Source organism: Taudactylus pleione, unplaced genomic scaffold, assembly GCF_031769625.1.
Source record: "Taudactylus pleione unplaced genomic scaffold, aTauple2 ptg001867l, whole genome shotgun sequence".
Taxonomy (NCBI): domain Eukaryota; kingdom Metazoa; phylum Chordata; class Amphibia; order Anura; family Myobatrachidae; genus Taudactylus; species Taudactylus pleione.
Window position 1 is genome coordinate 10,432 of NW_028286264.1, and position 14,364 is coordinate 24,795.

Consider the following 14,364-nt stretch of genomic DNA (forward strand, 5'->3'; position numbering starts at 1 on the left):
GCGCACACATATTCCGCAGCACTGTACAGAGAAAAGTTGGCCATTCACATCAGTGAGCTTACAATCATCACATGCACGCATACATACACATACAATCACCACATGCACGCATACATACACATACAATCATCACATGCACGCATACATACACATACAATCACCACATGCACGCATACATACACATACAATCACCACATGCACGCATACATACACATACAATCACCACATGCACGCATACATACACATACAATCACCACATGCACGCATACATACACATACAATCACCACATGCACGCATACATACAATCATCACATGCACGCATACATACACATACAATCACCACATGCACGCATACATACAATCACCACATGCACGCACACATACAATCACCACATGCACGCATACATACACATACAATCACCACATGCACGCATACATACAATCATCACATGCACGCATACATACACATACAATCACCACATGCACGCATACATACACATACAATCACCACATGCACGCATACATACACATACAATCACCACATGCACGCATACATACACATACAATCACCACATGCACGCATACATACAATCACCACATGCACGCACACATACAATCACCACATGCACGCATACATACACATACAATCACCACATGCACGCATACATACAATCATCACATGCACGCATACATACACATACAATCACCACATGCACGCATACATACACATACAATCACCACATGCACGCATACATACACATACAATCACCACATGCACGCATACATACAATCACCACATGCACGCATACATACACATACAATCACCACATGCACGCATACATACACATACAATCACCACATGCACGCATACATACACACTAGGGTTAATTTGTGTTGGGAGCCAATTAACCTACCAGTATATTTTTGGAGTGTGGGAGGAAACCGGAGCACCCGGAGGAAACCCTCGCAAGCACAGGGGGAACATACAAACTCCACACAGTTAGGGCCGTGGTGGGAATTGAACCCGTGACCTCAGTGCTGTCAGGCAGTAACGCTAACCATTACACCGTCTGTGCTGCCATTATATAGCATTACTACCTTACAGCACTGAGGTTGTGGCTTTGTTTCCTACCACAACCCTATCTGTGCGGAGTTTGTATGTCCCCAGCCCCCCCATGCTTGTGTGGGTTTCCTCAGTGGCATCACGAGGGGGATGTGGGCGGCACCCGTGTGTCCCCCCCCGAGGGGTGACACCAAATTGCCGACTCCTCCTTAGTGATAGAAGCCGGGTGCTGTACTGTAACATTACGGCAGCACTTGGCTCCTGACACAGTGAGGGAGCCGGCACTACACACAGACTGGTCCCCGGGGACCGACCACATCTCCGGGACCCCCGGAGTGAGTAAAACAAGGGTTTGGGACCCGAGGCCACGCCCCCTACCCGCGAGGCCATGCCCCATTTTTTCTGGCACACGGCTTTGCCGAACGCACTGCAATCCTATGCGCATCGGTTGTCACCATGGGGATGGACACCACTGGGTTTCCGCCAACAATCAAAAATATACTGGTAGGTTAACTGGCTCCAGACAAAATTAACCCATGTGTGTAAGTATGTGCATGTACATGTGATAGGGAACATAGAGTGTAAGCACTGGGGCAGGGAGTGATGTGACCCCTAGTGTATGTGTGTGACCATGTGATGGGGAATATAGAGTGTAAGCACTGGGGCAGGGAGTGATGTGACCCCTAGTGTGTATGTGTGTGACCATGTGACGGGGAATATAGAGTGTAAGCACTGGGGCAGGGAGTGATGTGACCCCTAGTGTGTACGTGTGTGACCATGTGATGGGGAATATAGAGTGTAAGCACTGGGGCAGGGAGTGATGTGATCCCTAGTGTGTATGTGTGTGACCATGTGATAGGGAATATAGAGTGTAAGCACTGGGGCAGGGAGTGATGTGATCCCTAGTGTGTATGTGTGTGACCATGTGATGGGGAATATAGAGTGTAAGCACTGGGGCAGGGAGTGATGTGATCCCTAGTGTGTATGTGTGTGACCATGTGATGGGGAATATAGAGTGTAAGCACTGGGGCAGGGAGTGATGTGACCCCTAGTATGTATGTGTGTGACCATGTGATGGGGAATATAGAGTGTAAGCACTGGGGCAGGGAGTGATGTGACCCCTAGTGTGTATGTGTGTGACCACGTGATAGGGAATATAGAGTGTAAGCACTGGGGCAGGGAGTGATGTGACCCCTAGTGTGTATGTGTGTGACCATGTGATGAGGAATATAGAGTGTAAGCACTGGGGCAGGGAGTGATGTGACCCCTAGTGTGTATGTGTGTGACCATGTGATGGGGAATATAGAGTGTAAGCACTGGGGCAGGGAGTGATGTGACCCCTACTGTGTACGTGTGAGACCATGTGATGGGGAATATAGAGTGTAAGCACTGGGGCACGGAGTGATGTGATCCCTAGTGTGTATGTGTGTGACCATGTGATAGGGAATATAGAGTGTGAGCACTGGGGCAGGGAGTGATGTGACCCCTAGTGTGTATGTGTGTGACCATGTGATGGGGAATATAGAGTGTAAGCACTGGGGCAGGGAGTGATGTGACTCCTAGTGTGTATGTGTGTGACCATGTGATGGGGAATATAGAGTGTAAGCTCCACTGGGGCAGGGACTGATGTGTAAGTATGTATGTATGTATGTATGTGTGTAAGTATGTGCATGTACATGTGATAGGGAACATTGGCCCTGATTCAGAGCCGGACGCTATACATGGCAGATTACTGGGGTCACTACATACTCTGCGAGCATTCCCTTTTCTGTTACATTGTCCTTTATTATACATGGGAGATTACTGGGGCCACTACATACTCTGCGAGCATTCCCTTTTCTGTTACATTGTCCTTTAGTATACATGGCAGATTACTGGGGTCACAACATACTCCGCGAGCATTCCCTTTTCTGTTACATTGTCCTTTATTATACATGGCAGATTACTGGGGTCACAACATACTCCGTGAGCATTCCCTTTTCTGTTACATTGTCCTTTATTATACATGGCAGATTACTGGGGACACAACATACTCCGCGAGCATTCCCTTTTCTGTTACATTGTCCTTTATTGCACATGGCAGATTACTGGGGTCACTACATACTCCGCGAGCATTCCCTTTTCTGTTACATTGTCCTTTATTACATATGGCAGATTACTGGGGTCACAACATACTCCGCGAGCATTCCCTTTTCTGTTACATTGTCCTTTATTATACATGGGAGATTACTGGGGTCACTACATACTCCGCGAGCATTCCCTTTTCTGTTACATTGTCCTTTATTATACATGGGAGATTACTGGGGTCACTACATACTCCGTGAGCATTCCCTTTTCTGTTACATTGTCCTTTATTATACATGGCAGATTACTGGGGTCACAACATACTCCGCGAGCATTCCCTTTTCTGTTACATTGTCCTTTATTATACATGGCAGATTACTGGGGTCACTACATACTCCGCGAGCATTCCCTTTTCTGTTACATTGTCCTTTATTATACATGGCAGATTACTGGGGTCACAACATACTCCGCGAGCATTCCCTTTTCTGTTACATTGTCCTTTATTATACATGGCAGATTACTGGGGTCACTACATACTCCGCGAGCATTCCCTTTTCTGTTACATTGTCCTTTATTATACATGGCAGATTACTGGGGTCACAACATACTCCGTGAGCATTCCCTTTTCTGTTACATTGTCCTTTATTACACATGGCAGATTACTGGGGTCATGACATACTCCGTGAGCATTCCCTTTTGGGGATTGGTATGAGAGTACTCGCAGGTCCTATTTTCGCATTAGATCTTCGCTATAGCTGAATTTTCTCCAGTTTTTAAATTAATTAAAAATTATAAAATTCAATAAATTTCTCCATGTGATGTACCTTACTAGTCTAGGCCGCTTTACTTAAAAAAGCAAAACTAAGTTGATTCTGTTAACTACCACCCTCTTTCAACAATAAGGGGGCATACACACACACAACGATTTTGTAAATGAACAATTTTCGTTCATTTTTTCAAGGGAAAAATTAACGAAAATTGTTTACTAAAATCGTCGATTTACTAAATGTCATGAACGATTTTTTTAAACTACAAACGATTTTTGCATATTCCCCTAATGAAAATCGTTGAGTTGCTCAGTCTGACTGAACTACAAACGTGAACGTGCATGAACGATAATCATAGGTCATCGTTTCAACAAAGTGAACAATTTTTTCAACGATTTCAACCAAATTCCCGCCGTTTGGGCTTGTTTTGTTCAGTACGTCCTCAGCTTTTGTTGGGAGTTAGCTCTGAATGTTTGAAATAAAACGTTTTTGCCGTAAATATGAGTTCTTCTCAGAGTGTACTAACAACCCTGATGTTTTTTGTTATATTTGTTGCAAATATAGTGTTGCAAAAGAAAGAAAATATATAACTGTATTCGTAAAACAAGCGTATCCGAATTATTTTGGCCTCACAAAGTTTGTAAAACCTGTGTGGAATCACTCCGCAATTGGACTAAAGGTGATGGAAAAGGACTTAATTTCAGCATACCTATGATGTGATGTGAGCCAAAAGATCAGCTGAGTGACTGCCATTTTGTGCTGTAAATGATAAGGGTATGAATCGATTTAAGAAACGCAAATGGGAATTCTGCAAAACAACCGATACCACATAGCAAAGATTTACCTGTACCGTCATACAGTTCTTTGTGCGAAGTTGAATGTGATGATGTGGAAATGTTCATTTCATCCAGTGCAAGTGACAAAACAGATGAAAGGGAGTTTGAAGAAAGTTCCTCTAATCCAAACAAATTTTCTCAAAAGGAACTAAACGATTCATTTGTGACTTGAATTTATCAAAAAAAGGAACTGAGCTTTTAGCATCCAGACTTCAAGAAAAGCTCTGTCCTGAGCCAGATGTTACTATAACGTCGTATCGAAATAGAGAGAAAGCCATACTGCCGTTCTTTAGCCAAGATAACAATCTTGTGTATTGCAACAATATTCCGGAACGTCTCCAGGTGATGGGCTTACCAGAATATCGAGCAGAAGACTGGCGGCTCTTTTTGGATAGTTCTAAAAGTAGCTAAAAATGCGTATTACTGCACAATGGGAATACATTTGCTTTGATTCCTATCAATCATTCAACAAAACTTAAAGAACAGTGTGAAAATATCAAGTTAGTCTTAGAAAAAAAATACTTATTCTCAGCATCGGTGTCTGTTTGTGTTGATTTAAAAATGGTAAAAACGTTCTTCTTTGGCAGTAAAGTGGATATACTAAGTATCCTTGTCACATATGCTTATATGATAGTCGTGCAAAACAAAAGCACTGGCAGCAAACCATATGGCCTCCAAGAGAAGTTATAGCTGTAGGAGAAGCCAACAACATTCATGAGTCCTTAATTGGCAGGAAAAGAATCATCCTGCCGCCTCTCCATATCACACTGGGTTTAATTAAACAATTTGTAAAAGCTTTGGACAGATCAGGTGATTGTTTCACGTATATTTGTCGAACATTTCCATCTCTTAGTATTGAAAAATTAAAGGCAGGAAGTTTTGACGGCCCACAGATACGGAAACTGGTGAAGGATCCAAATTTTACCACGTCTATGAGGCCGAATCTGAAGCATGGCTGAGTTATGTGTCTGTCATTCAAAAAGTTTTTAGGCAATCACAAGGCAGACAACTATCATGAATTCGTCCACAACATGCTAAAATGTTTCTAGAAAGTAGGTATGAGAATTAAGTGAACAACAGGGTGAACGGTTCCACCAGGATATTCAGGTAGTGGAAGAAAGATATCGGGGAAGGTGGGATCGTCACATGATGGCCGATTACTGTTGGGGTCTGCAGAGGGACTGTCCGCAACAAGAATACAACAGGAAATCCGACAATAAACGGTTCTCATAGCTTCCCAACACTTATGTAATTATCCTGTGTCTTTTTATAACATTTTACGAATCAAATTTAATCAGAATAAAAAATATAGATTTTTATCCATTTTTAACATTGTTTAATTTAATTTTTCATAAATATTAAAGACATATGCATCTCTCAAAAACTAGAGGCAATTGAAAAATAAGCGTATTCATGATCAGGAGCACAAAATGAATCGTAATCGCCTCTTAAATCCCCGGCAACAGACTGACAGTTCCCCAGTGTTATACACGGCAGATTAGTGGGGTCGCGATAGTTAGGAGCAGAATGGCGTAGTTACAGGTGCTGACGACTTGCGCATGTAAACTACAGAAGGCAGTATATGGAGGAGCAAGCAGAATCCGCCTCCTGTAATAGGCAGATAAATGCGCAATGCGAGCTGCCATGGCGGCCTGATGAATCCGCTCCTTAGTGTAACTCACATCCTGGGGTGTTTGTTTTTGCCATATTACCATGGTCATTGTTACCAGGCTGCTTAGTGTTAGTTTATATAATACCATATAATAATAAGTAACAGAACAGATGAGCCCCTGGTTACCATGGAACCTCTAATGGTCTGTAAGGGCCAAAGAGCGGTCTTGCGCCCGTCGCCGTCTCGCAGCACTAACAGCTACTGTCCGCACAGAGGAGCCTCAGCATCACAGGCTATGACCAGACTGAATCCACAACACATAACAGGCCCTATGGTTACAGTTAACAGCACCATCTCCTATTAATTAGCACACACTGAGGCTGAAACTCTGGAGCTAAACAGTGTTTGTGGGTTTAGCAGCTTTCACGGAGTTTTCTATAAATTACTGATTAATGAGTCATTTACCACACAGGCTCCAGACGCGATTCCTGGAGTATAAACCAGAGCTAGGCGAGCACCATCCAGGCCACTTCAACGTAACCTCCCATTCGATTGTAAGCTCTAATGCCCTCATTATGTCTCAGGTTTTATTATCGACGTATGTTTTATTGCATCCCAATATCAGAGCAAGGTGAAGGTGCCACTGTCTACACACTTACCGATTCGCTCACGATCCGACATCGTCAGCAATTTCCCTTGTGACTCTCCCCGGCAGCCCGGTACACGATTTGGTCCAATGTGACAAACGATCCTCACTTTGTTCAGTGCATCGTGTTCCAGATTGTCAGATCTGCCCTAAAGCTGCACATACATGTAAAGATTTCTGTCCAACCAGAAAACTAGGTGATTGGTTGGAATGAGAATCTGGTAACGTATGGGAGTAACTGATGATCAGCAATTTGCTCCTAAATGCCAGAAAACAGATGAAAATGGCGTCAGACAAAATGTTTGATCTAAACAATTTGTTCAAACAACAGTTTTTGTCCATTTACCAGCATTTGGGAGCAAATTGCTGACTGGTTGGAATGAAAATCTGGTAAGGTATGAAAGCCAATGACAATCATCTAGTTGGATGGTTGGACAGATAATCTTTACGTGTGTGTGCAGCTCTACAGCACGGCAGATCTGACGATGCGATGTGCAACCTACGGGGACGCGCATCGCATCGTGATTGTGAGTGGGGACTCACGATTTTGGCATATTTTACACGATCTGTCGTTCCGTTGCGTCGGAATCAGCCAGATCGAGTAAAATATCGCCAAGTGTGTAGGTACCTTAAATATGATTTACAAATAAAAGATGATGTATTAGGCAGCGAGCTAGTGTAAAAGTAACCACCACCAGCCAAATCTAGAACACGAGAGGGGTCCTGGGTTACGCTTGTTTTATCACCAGTTTTTCCTGACCTGTGAGGTGCTCCTGGGCTGCGGATCGCCAGCGTGCACCAGTGGGGGACCCTGCGAAGTGTCTATGACGATTACGAGCCGCATGAGCTTTGGACACCCCACACATGTGGCCCTGGGAGTGAAGTGGACAAATTACCTACAGACCGCTGGGGTGCGTCAATTAGAACCAATATTCACTGGCTGCGGGTAAATGGAGACTGTGCCCACTGTAGCAAGTGCGTACATGAGTGCCCACTTAGTGAATGCAGAAAACCTAGCTGTGTGTGCCAACTCACATGAAGTTTAATAGGCGTGAGGCTGGTTGTGTGTAAGACACACTGGGAACACCTTCCTCTCTAACATATGTACAATCACTTCCCAGCTTGTACCAAACAACAGGACCAAACGCTTTAAATCAAACTGCAGAACAGCGCTCTGCATCCTGCAAACGGCTCACAGATTCCTCCATAAACAGGAGCGGAGACAGTGTCAGGCTCACTCTGAACCGTGAAATATGGCTCCATTAAAGTGTTGTCATTTTGTACTGGCAGCAATCCCAGTTTAACCAGTTAACCGACACCACAGGGGAGTTTTCGCAGCTATAAGTCTGCAGGTTGCTAACCAGTAGAGTGTCTTGCTGTGTGAGGTCTAAGGAGGAGGAGGAGGGGGAGGAAGATTTTGGAAGTACAGTTACCCCACTTGTAACTGTAAAAGCAATGATTAGCATAAGATGAACTTCTGCTGCCATCTAGTGTTCATACAACGCAAACACTGTATGTTCAAGGTTTATCCATTCACAGGAGGTTATCAGATAGAGCTGGACACCTGATACGATGAGATAAGGACATGATTAGGGTCTATTGTATACAGACAATAACGGTTACATGTGCAGCTCATGGTGACAATGCATCATATCCTTAACCTGCTTCATTTAGCGCCTGGGTATAAGCGTTGATAAAGGTAAGATGAAGTTGGGCAAAGTTAAGCAGTTTAATGGCTGGTGCGGGAGCTGCAGTCAGGTAATGGCAGCCACTTATCTGCAGACGTAAGCCATTATGTAATGGTGCGTACACATGTAGCGATCAGCCAGCGATACGATATTGCTGGCTGATCAGTATGCACTCTCCCTGGTTTGTTTGATGATTGATATCGATCATCCAGTACACCACCCATTACAAACGACTATATACGTGGGTCCCTATAGTAACTTGCTCGACATGGAGCAAGTTCACCGGCTTGCACGGCCGATATCGCCATCATCCATACGTGGCCGCGTATCACTGGTCAATGGTAAGTTGGTAGGGTCATTTTAAATGAGCGATTTGAATGAAAACGGTAAAGAGAACGTTATCGTTATCATTCAAATCTTTCTTTTAAATCACTATGTGTGTACGCACCATAAGAGATGACTAAGGATCCAAGCCCAGACACACTATCTAGTTGGGGGTGTTTGTCTGAATTAAAATCACAAATATCTGGGTACCCAGTATTGAGAAAGTGCCAAAAGGTAAAAGAAAAGGTGTGTGACAGTATCATATGTACAGATACTGAGAGGAGCTCTGATACACAGGGATGAGCAGAGTCCGTCATACACCCAGCCATGATCACTGAGTGCCTCTTATTACAGTCACTGAGAGAAGCTCTGATACACAAGGATGAGCAGAGTCCGTCATACACCCAGCCATGATCACTGAGTGCCTCTTATTACAGTCACTGAGAGAAGCTCTGATACACAAGGATGAGCAGAGTCCGTCATACACCCAGCCATGATCACTGAGTGCCTCTTATTACAGTCACTGAGAGAAGCTCTGATACACAGGGATGAGCAGAGTCCGTCATACACCCAGCCATGATCACTGAGTGCCTCTTATTACAGTCACTGAGAGAAGCTCTGATACACAAGGATGAGCAGAGTCCGTCATACACCCAGCCATGATCACTGAGTGCCTCTTATTACAGTCACTGAGAGAAGCTCTGATACACAAGGATGAGCAGAGACAATCATACACCCAGCCATGATCACTGAGTGCCTCTTATTACAGTCACTGAGAGAAGCTCTGATACACAAGGATGAGCAGAGTCCGTCATACACCCAGCCATGATCACTGAGTGCCTCTTATTACAGTCACTGAGAGAAGCTCTGATACACAAGGATGAGCAGAGTCCGTCATACACCCAGCCATGATCACTGAGTGCCTCTTATTACAGTCACTGAGAGAAGCTCTGATACACAAGGATGAGCAGAGTCCGTCATACACCCAGCCATGATCACTGAGTGCCTCTTATTACAGTCACTGAGAGAAGCTCTGATACACAAGGATGAGCAGAGTCCGTCATACACCCAGCCATGATCACTGAGTGCCTCTTATTACAGTCACTGAGAGAAGCTCTGATACACAAGGATGAGCAGAGTCCGTCATACACCCAGCCATGATCACTGAGTGCCTCTTATTACAGTCACTGAGAGAAGCTCTGATACACAAGGATGAGCAGAGTCCGTCATACACCCAGCCATGATCACTGAGTGCCTCTTATTACAGTCACTGAGAGGAGCTCTGATACACAAGGATGAGGAGAGACAATCATACACCCAGCCATGATCACTGAGTGCCTCTTATTACAGTCACTGAGAGGAGCTCTGATACACAGGGATGAGCAGACAGTCATACACCCAGCCATGATCACTGAGTGCCTCCTATTACAGTCACTGAGGGAAGCTCTGATACACAAGGATGAGCAGAGACAATCATACACCCAGCCATGATCACTGAGTGCCTCTTATTACAGTCACTGAGAGGAGCTCTGATACACAGGGATGAGCAGAGACAGTCATACACCCAGCCATGATCACTGAGTGCCTCCTATTACAGTCACTGAGAGAAGCTCTGATACACAAGGATGAGCAGAGACAATCATACACCCAGCCATGATCACTGAGTGCCTCCTATTACAGTCACTGAGAGGAGCTCTGATACACAGGGATGAGCAGAGACAGTCATACACCCAGCCATGATCACTGAGTGCCTCCTATTACAGTCACTGAGAGGAGCTCTGATACACAAGGATGAGCAGAGACAATCATACACCCAGCCATGATCACTGAGTGCCTCTTATTACAGTCACTGAGAGGAGCTCTGATACACAAGGATTAGCAGAGACAGTCATACACCCAGCCATGATCACTGAGTGCCTCTTATTACAGTCACTGAGAGGAGCTCTGATACACAAGGATGAGAGGAATCATACACCCAGCCATGATCACTGAGTGCCTCTTATTACAGTCACTGAGAGGAGCTCAGGTATTAAGTTGGAGGAGCTCATACACCCACATATGATCAGTTACTGTGAGGAGCGCAGCTACAGAAGGTAACAAGGAAGGCTATATGTTAAGAATACCTAGGTGCATCATTAAAGCATTTATGTGATTAAAAACAAACCTCCCCTGTATGTCGGTGACACGGGCATTTTAGGGTACAAAAAAGTGAGTAACCGTGTGTTTATAATTCACGCTGTAAAGTGGTTAATCTCATTCTTCACATTCAGGTCAATTGTGGAGATATATTTGTAAGAGAAACATATAATTGTTTGGCTGCAAGCAATATCCCCCACAGCACATCCGTGTATGTGATTGATGCTATACAAACACACGCTGGCTGGACTACTTAGCGCAGTGCATTAGGAGTGCTCTGATGACATGGAAATCTGCTTTCTAAAAGCAATTTAAACGTAATTCCATTTTTTCCTCTTTATCTCACCTAGAGTGTCTCTAAGACATCCAGCCCACTGACATAGACTGAATATTGTCTGGGGCCTGTTTATGTGGAACCTGAGATAGCATTATTATACGTTTATATGACCCAACACAACTCTCCTCACCGGTATCCTGCAAAGCGCACAATCTCCTACACACAGACGTCTTCTCTACTGTGCGATATCCGTATGCCTGGGGCCTATTAATTCACCAGGAACTAGTGACATCACCTTGTGCCCCCTCAGTGATGTCACCGACTCCTCTGTGTACATGGCTCAGCAGGTAACTGAATCCTAGTGAATTTCTAGGATGCATTCTCATGTATATGGCTCAGCAGGTGAAACGTCTACTTCCACCGAGCGCAGACAACGGGTCACTTTAATCGTATCATACACTTATAATACTGCCATTATCTTATAGACATCCCAAACACTCCCCACCTCGCCTGCTCAGCAGTCAGTAGTTCTACCGAATGAGGGAGAGGTGTAGGTGCGTGGGTAAATCACAAACGGCGGAGAAGGTGGGGGCCCTGTGCAGCACAGTAGGGTCTGTTTCGGGGTGTTTTGCAGCTTAATTCTTGTTGAATAACATATCATATGTGTGAGCCATGGCTTTGTCCAAAACTCGCTGTAGCATTTCCACTGACAATTTGGCCACAAACTGACCATGTTAGCAGACAGCGATCGCCATCCAACCACATTACCAACAATATTTCGATCACCCTCTCCCCCCAAATATTAATGGACACTGTGGAGGCTTTGGGGCCCAGGAGAACTGCACTAGAGGCCTATGGAAGCCCCAATGTATACAGTACATCACTGCTGTTCTATCAGGCATATTTACCATGAGTTTTACCAATATGTCCTTCCATAGCGATCATAAAACTCTATTTTTAGCTCAGTTCAAGCTGGGTTCAAACTCTACTGTAGAACCAGGAGCATGGCAGCGCCCCGGGAGCACCTTGGATATTTGTGTATACTGCCCCTGTTAGCTCAGGTGAACAATCAACAAACAGACACCAAGTGCCAACCCCCCCCCCCCCCCCCCACCGTGCGGAGTAAATGTCAGGGAGGGGTGGAGCGGGATCTCCTGAGGTAATGTAAACACCAACTGCTGCTGGCACGGGAATAAAAGGGACTAATGCTCGGAGGTTGTGGAAACGCCTTGCCCAAACACACAGGATTCGGGAGCACCCGGAGTTAACCCCTAACCATGCACTCTGCTGCATAGAGAAACATGGGGATAATAAAAGGACATATAGACGACAGTAATGTACTTACTACACCCAGGCACTACCAGTAATGTACTTACTACACCCAGGCACTACCAGTAATGTATTTACTACACCCAGGCACTACCAGTAATGTATTTACTACACCCAGGCACTACCACTAATGTATTTACTACACCCAGGCACTACCACTAATGTATTTACTACACCCAGGCACTACCAGTAATGTATTTACTACACCCAGGCACTACCAGTAATGTATTTACTACACCCAGGCACTACCAGTAATGTATTTACTACACCCAGGCACTACCACTAATGTATTTACTACACCCAGGCACTACCAGTAATGTATTTACTACACCCAGGCACTACCACTAATGTACTTACTACACCCAGGCACTACCAGTAATGTATTTACTACACCCAGGCACTACTACTAATGTACTTACTACACCCAGGCACTACCACTAATGTACTTACTACACCCAGGCACTACCACTAATGTACTTACTACACCCAGGCACTACCACTAATGTATTTACTACACCCAGGCACTACCACGGCACTTACAGAAGGCAGGTCTCGGTTTTTAAACTACTACAATGTCTAATGAATCTCTTCTATAAATCCAATGTTCATGTTGTCATTATATTATGCTGTGTAAAAAAATATGTCAGTTATTATAACCCATGGCAACCAATCACATCTCCTAGTCCACACTAGAGACATGACCGCCATATTGGAGGGATTACAGAACCAACTCACAAGGAACGAACAGACCTCTCCTTTATGGTAACCATATTTGTCTCCCTACTGAGGCCGATATTTTACACAAAGTACAAAGGAGATACAATGAGCAGGCATTATAACAGTTTTAAAATATAGATACTCCAGTAACTTTGGAAGAACAAAACCACTTGTGTCCTCACACATCTAGCCTGAATATGCCACGTAGCGCGACTTGCCTGGCATGAGTGAGCCGCCAGGTCCTGTGCTACTCTGCTAGCATTGGGCGTCTTTCTAAATTCCCAATACCATGTGACTAGGACACACCAGCAGACTGCGCTGAGTAATGTGATATGTGACACCTGTATATCTGTGTGCTCCTGAGTCTGTATATGGGAGACTGCGCTGAGTAATGTGAGGTGTGACACCTGTATATCTGTGTGCTCCTGAGTCTGTATATAGGAGACTGCGCTGAGTAATGTGATATGTGACACCTGTATATCTGTGTGCTCCTGAGTCTGTATATAGGAGACTGCGCTGAGTAATGTGATATGTGACACCTGTATAACTGTGTGCTCCTGAGTCTGTATATGGGAGACTGCGCTGAGTAATGTGACACCTGTATAACTGTGTGCTCCTGAGTCTGTATATAGGAGACTGCGCTGAGTAATATGATATGTGACACTTGTTTATCTGTGTGCTCCTGAGTCTGTATATAGGAGACTGCGCTGAGTAATGTGATATGTGACACCTGTATATCTGTGTACCTGAGTCTGTATATAGGAGACTGCGCTGAGTAATGTGATATGTGACACCTGTATATCTGTGTGCTCCTGAGTCTGTATATGGGAGACTGTGCTGAGTAATGTGATATGTGACACCTGTATATCTGTGTGCTCCTGAGTCTGTATATGGGAGACTGCGC

At 44.6% G+C, this 14,364-nt stretch overlaps 1 long non-coding RNA gene across 1 annotated transcript in view; it reads right to left on the bottom strand.

Moving 5' to 3' along the window:
• Window positions 1-5,841: 5,841 nt before the first annotated feature.
• LOC148436245 (uncharacterized) overlaps window positions 5,842-14,364 on the bottom strand; it is a 32,270-nt gene continuing 23,747 nt past the window's right edge. The window contains exon 3 of the long non-coding RNA XR_015876486.1: window positions 5,842-5,912. This is a non-coding gene — a long non-coding RNA (uncharacterized LOC148436245). The remainder of the gene's footprint in view (window positions 5,913-14,364) is intronic.